This window comes from Medicago sativa, chromosome 4 (genome assembly GCF_051527215.1).
Source record: "Medicago sativa cultivar Bolivia chromosome 4, Bolivia_mono, whole genome shotgun sequence".
Lineage (NCBI taxonomy): Eukaryota > Viridiplantae > Streptophyta > Magnoliopsida > Fabales > Fabaceae > Medicago > Medicago sativa.
In genome coordinates, this window is record NC_140752.1 from 60,639,164 (window position 1) to 60,645,574 (window position 6,411).

The 6,411-nt window shown below is 43.0% G+C and overlaps 1 pseudogene; it reads right to left on the reverse strand.

The window, feature by feature from the left end:
* Window positions 1–407: 407 nt before the first annotated feature.
* On the reverse strand, window positions 408–2,063 carry LOC146930358 (uncharacterized; annotated as a pseudogene).
* Between the last annotated feature and the right edge of the window lie 4,348 nt (window positions 2,064–6,411).

Genomic DNA, 6,411 nt, shown 5'->3' on the forward strand with positions numbered 1-6,411 from the left:
AAGCACTCGAGGAGGCTTTCTAGTTTTGACAAGGTTCTTCATGAGCAAGATGGGAAGCAGTTCCGTATACGTCATTGGGATTGGGTCAAACTGCATCTTTGGAGCCTGTTGTCGAGGCTGTTGTTGATGTTGGCGTTCGCGCCCCTGCTGGAACTGTGGCTTCTTTGACTCGCCCTGGAGCGTTGTGATCTCTTGTCCACACTTCTCTCTTTTGTTTGCACGAGTGTTGTAGGTGCGAGTCGACTTCGGAAGAGAACAGACGGACCACTTTGTGAAACGAGTTGACCCTTTTATGGAAAAGAAGTCTTGTGAGACTCGGAAACGAGACTATGATATGCAAAATGATGCATGATGCTTATGCAAAAATAGACACTTTTTTTTTTTATCGAAGGACTTATAAAAGCAAATTTGTAAACATCATAATTGAAAAATTCATTGACTAATTAAAGAACTACAATCAAAACTGAGCCAAGGGATAGACTCCAAAGTACATCACAAAAGCTAGAAAATAACATAAAGTGGTGAAACATCTGGGAGACTCTTGGGCTCTTGTAGTAGACTACTCCTCAAAATCTGGGTGCGCCCCCGCGAAGAAATCCATGCACTCCTTTATGCTGATAAATTGCGCAAGCGTCGCACTTTGGGCTTGGATCTGAGCATTTTTCTCGACCAATTGTCGCTCTTTGTTGAGGAGCTCATGCTTGAGCTGCAGTATTTCCACATCTTTATCCCCTACTTCAGACATAGCTTCCTCGTACTTCCTTTTCCAAGTGGTACACACACGGTTTAAGTCAGCCATTTTCTCTTGGTACTTTTCTTGGGTACTAAGGGGTAGGGGTAAAGGTATTGTTGGAGTGGTTGAGGACAAGTACCTCGGTATAGGGTAAGGCATCATATATTCAGCAGCTCTATCGATAACCCATTGGGTATAGGTTTCATAAGTGAGGTCTGACTTATCCCCCAATTGATTGCTGTTTTTTTCTGCGGATGGTACGCCAAGCTTTCATGAACTGGTCTCTCATACCCTTGCTATCGGTGAGGTTGAGATAGAATGTGCCCTCTAGTGCAATGTTGCAAGGCTTTTCTTTCATGGGATACCCGAACTGGCGCCTAGCTAGGATAGGGTTGTAGCTGATTCCTCCATGAATACCGAGGAGAGGCACATTACCGAAGTCTCCACATGAGTCAGTGATAGTGCCGGTGTCGTAAGCTGGGTTGTACCAAACTACATCGGCTGGAGCAAGGGACATGATTTTCTCTGAGTATATAGCTTTGTCTTTGGAGAGGTAGAATTGAGGTAGGTGTGAGATGTACCACCTATAGAGTAAAGGTGCACAACAAAGGATGGTTCCGCCCTGCTTATCGGTTCTATGGTGGATGGAGTGGTAAGTATCAGCAAGGAGAGTAGGGACAGGGTTTTTAGTGAGGAAAATTTGGATGGCATTAGCATCGACAAAACCATTAACATTGGGGAAAAGCACAAGGCCATAGATGAGCAAGGCCAGGATGGTCTCGAAAGCAAGGGTATTCTTTGATGCAGCAAGAATGTTGGCTTTACTGATTAGGAATTTGGAAGTTAACCCCTGGATTTTCTCTCTCCCTTTGGTAGTGAGGTTATCAGTTATGTCGGATATCTTGAGGTGAAGGGCTTTTGCAATATCTGATGCCTTAGGGGGCCCCTCGAGACCACTGAAAGGTACTATATCGAGTATGGGTAGACCGACCAGATAGGAATATTCTTCAAGGGTGGGGACAAGCTGGTAGTCCGGGAAGGTGAAGCAATGGAGGAGAGGATCATAGAATTGGACCAAAGTCTTGAGGATCCCTTCGTCGAACTTTGTGTTGAGAATCTTGAGCAACTTCCCATGATGAGCCTGAAAACCTGCTGGATTAGTGATGACATCTCCTAAACTCCTCAAGCTCTCCAGATCTTGGCTTTGGAAGCTATACTTCTTAATACTCCTAGTAGTCATATCTACAATGTTTACAACAAAAACTTGTTTAAGTCCTTCGATATTTTTTAATGAGAAAAAGTTTTCGTGAATGAATGCATGTATGCATGATTATGCTAACACAAATGGTGAAAATATGGTGAGGTTAAGTCCACATGTTGGAGTCAAGGGTCACAACGCCATTTGGTAAGGACTATGGTTTCATTTGTAATTGTAACAAGGGTTCTACCAAGTTCCCAAATTGCAACTACCCTTATGAATATATCGGTGTATAGGAATGCTCCTAGTCCAATATAATCCACAAGGAAGTCTAGTTTGAGTGTAGTATCGCGTGACAACTAAAGTCAAGAATGCTCTTGGTTTAGCCACCTCACTACGTCCTAAAAAGGCCAAGATGGGTTAAGGGTTACTAAGGTCCACGGCTTCGACGGACACTCACATTGAAAGTAATAACGTCGACATGAATGCTCATGACAACAAGAATACTACCTTCCGCGAGGCCTCCACCGAGTAGGGTTATCACATGTGCACATGGTCCAAGAATGCTCTTGGTATGACACTATGATTATACCCCGTCCTATCTTATATTTCTCTCAAGTCCGGGTTAGGACTTATCTCACCACTCACGTTTAAGAAAAGAAGAAAGAAGAGAAAGAAGAAGGGAGAACATATATACAAGTATTTCCATCTTTAATTTTGATTTTTTTTTAAGCAAGTTATAGCACAAAAATTAAATAAGACCAAGTTAGGCTCAACCCTCTTAGGGGGTCCCCAGTGAAGTGACCATTTCTGTCGCGTCATTTTTCGGAGATCAAGGCTATTTGATTAGCTTATTGACTCACTTTTATTTCACGACTTTGAAAAAAAAAATTATTTAAATTGAGGGTCCGGGGGTTGGTTGTGTGCAGGTTCGTGTCGGTGTCGGCTTTCGGAACGGCTTTGGTTTAATGGATATGTGGTGGTTTGGTGATTGATCGGTTATGGGTATTGATATTTGTTGGAGATGGAACTGTTGTGATTGAGTTTAGTATCTTGCAAGTTACGCCTATGTGATTGATTGTGATTTGTGAAAACTGTTTTGATGTTGGTTTGTGAGAGGGTTTGAAACGTGATGCTATGTGTTGGTTTCTTGTATCAGACACGTGAAAAATTGGTTTGAGAAATTGTTGTGCGTTTTATGAATTTTTGGCCTCCCTTTGGCTGCTAGTGCGTGTTGTTATTTATAGTGTGAGATTGGTGACTTGGGGTTTGTTAGAGATGCAGAAAAACCAGTGGCTTGAGGAGAAGGAAAACGAGATGTTGTTGCTGGATGGATGAGGGTGGCGCGTGACAGGCTGTGCCTCTGTATTGGGACTGTTTTTGGACCTTATGGACACTATTTGGACTTATCTAATAATAACTAAAAACATGTAAATACAAATAATCTAAAATTAAATTAAAAAGGGTGAAATAAAGAAGTGAAGAAATAATGAACAATAATAAATAAAAAACAAATAACCTAAAATTAAATTAAAAATAATGAACAATAATAAATGAAAAAAATAAAAGATGGAAATTAAAGTTAAAAAAAAAAAAAAAAAAGAGAAGAGGGCCCGACTCGGACAAAATATGAGGTATTTTAAAATACCTCTCTGCCGAAATTTTTACCGAAAAGTCAAAGACTTAATCAGGGTCAAAGGGCGCGTGTTGGTGTATGAATGTACGATCCTTAGGTCAAAAATTGGGGTATGACAGGGATACCAAGCATAGATCACGAGCTTTAGTAGGAGCACCATTGCTTCCCCGGCTAGCCTTGACCTCACGGAGTTCTCCAGCCAACTCCCTTAACTGTCTCTTCATAGCTTCCATTGCGGAATCTTGTCCGCGCGGAGTATCGACATCAATTACCTGTTGCACAGTGTGTATAATAGGGTCGGTAACAACAGTAGTCACCTGAGGCATAGCAGTGGACACAGGAACCTGTCCTTGACCAGCAAAACCAGAGACACCAGCAGCAGTATTAGGAGAATAGAAAGGTGGGAGTCCATAAGGACGGCCGTTGGGCATGACAAAACGAGCATCAGTAGCCACAGTAGACAGTGGGATAGAGGGAATCACCTCAGCAGTAACTGGAATAGAAGTGGCTGGTTGTTCCTGTGCAGCCATCATGGTGGACATAGCGTCGTGAGCCTTAGCCAGATCTTCTTTCATAGCAGCCAGTTCGGCACGGAGCTGAGCATTTTCTTCTTCAAAGTTAGCCATAATTCTTCTCTTGTGAAATCTTGTCTGATGAATTATATCTGGTTGGTAGACTTTGCGAACACGAGCCACTTTTCAGACTGCGGCGGACAAAACCAGGAGGCAATGAGCACGAGAGAAGTTTTTTGTGACCAATGAATGCATATGATGCATGAAATGTGTTAATGCATATGCAAAAGACTCTGTTTTATGTTATCGAAAGGGTTTAGACAGATTAAAAACTTGTAAACATTACTAAACAACAACTAACATAAACGGGAAACAAACAATCAACATATAGTTTTACAAGACAAATCTGACATAAATGTAAATAACAACAAGAAATGGAAATCCTCAAGCATAGGAAGTGGAAGCGTCGTCCTCAGACTCAGACTCATAGTCGCAGTACCGTGCATAGAAGTCATGGGCACCCCTAGCCCTCTTGGAGTCTCTCATAAGCAACCTATCTTTCTCTTCAACCTCCCTCTTAGCCTTAGCTAACTCTTTCTTCAGTGTCAAGACCTCATGGGTTTGCTGCTCACCCTTTCCATCCAAAGTCATGATCAAGTTCTCAGCCTCATAGTATCTAGCTCTCCACCGATGCTTTTCCCGACTCTCCATAGCTAGATGCTCCTGATACATCTCCTGGGTAGGTGGGAGTAGAGGCAAAGGCATGGTAGGAATAGATGCAGACACATATCTCATAGAAGGGTAAGGCATACCAATCTCCTCAGCTTGGTTTATCACCCACTGTGTATAAGCCTCATGAGCAATACCGGACCTTACACCCATATGCTTCACCTCTTTCTTCCGAAGCTTAGTCCAAGCTTCCATGAAATCCTCTCTTATGCCGGTGGGAGCATTAGAGTAGTGAAAGAAGTAAGGAGCCGTAGCAAGATTGATGGGCTTATCTCTCATTGGGAAACCAAATTGTCGCAAAGCAAGCTCCGGGTTATAGTTGATTCCACCCCGGGTACCAAGAAGAGGTACATTAAGAAACTTTCCACCACCAAAGATAATTTCCTTAACCCTAGAAGCGGGAGTGAGCCAAACCACCTCATTAGGAGTGAGAGCCATGATCCTCTGTGAAATAGACCAATTCTCCGGATTGTCGTGAAAAGACTTCGGAAGGTGCGAAATAAACCACCTATAGAGGAGGGGCACACAACAATGAATGTATCCACGACCCTTGCCGGAACGATCGTGAATAGCATAATATGTGTCAGCTAGCAAAGTAGGAACCGGATTCTTGGAGTGGAAGATCATAATAGCATTCATGTCCACGAAGTCATCAAGATTCGGAAAGAGAATAAGCCCATAGATGAGAAGTGCAAGAATAGCCTCAAGAGTGTCCTAACAAGTGGTGTTGAGGTGAGCTTTCCCAAGAAGATACTCTGAAGTGAACCCTCGGATGCGAGCCTTAGTGACAAGATTCTTGGAGACATCGGAGGTCGTAAGATGGAGATCCTTAGCAATAACCAGAGAAGTAGGAGGATGCTCAAGTCCCGCAAAGGGTACCCCCTTAGCAATAGATAGATCCATCAAGTGAGAGTAGGCCTCTAGAGTAGGCATCAACTGAAAGTCTGGGAAAGTAAAGCACCGATTCTTCGGATCATAGAATTGCACTAGAGTGTGCACCAGCTTCTCATCCACATTAGTATGAAGAATAGAAAGTAAAGCCCCATAACGGTGTCGGAAACCTGTCGGATCCTCAATCTTGAGTGCCAAATCTCTCAAACTAGCCAAATCCACTTCCTTGAACTTGTAGGACTTAGTCATCTTCATCCCTACAATGTTTACAATTTCAACTTGTCTAAGCCCTTCGATAACAATGCATGGAAAAAGTTTATGCATGTATGCATGTATGCATGAATGCATGATTATGTTCAAGTTCGGAGAAAACATGGTGGGTTTGAAGTTCAAAGTCGAGGAGTCACGGGTGGACACGGCGTCCGGTGAAACTAGGGCTTTAGGAAATAGTAACCGGGTTCTAAAAAGGCTCCCAAGTTGCAACCTCTCCGACATATCTCACGGTGTCACGAGACAACACTCGCTCCATGATCATACGTGGAAGGTCTAACTTGAGTGTAGTATCGCGTGACGACTAAAACTCGAGACAACACTCGGTTTAGCCTCCGCACTACATCCTAGAAAATGGCCAAGGATGGGTTTGGTTATCTACGGTTCATAGCGTCATAGAACAATTAGAAGTAAAGTGCCTAAACGCGACAACACGCGCCGA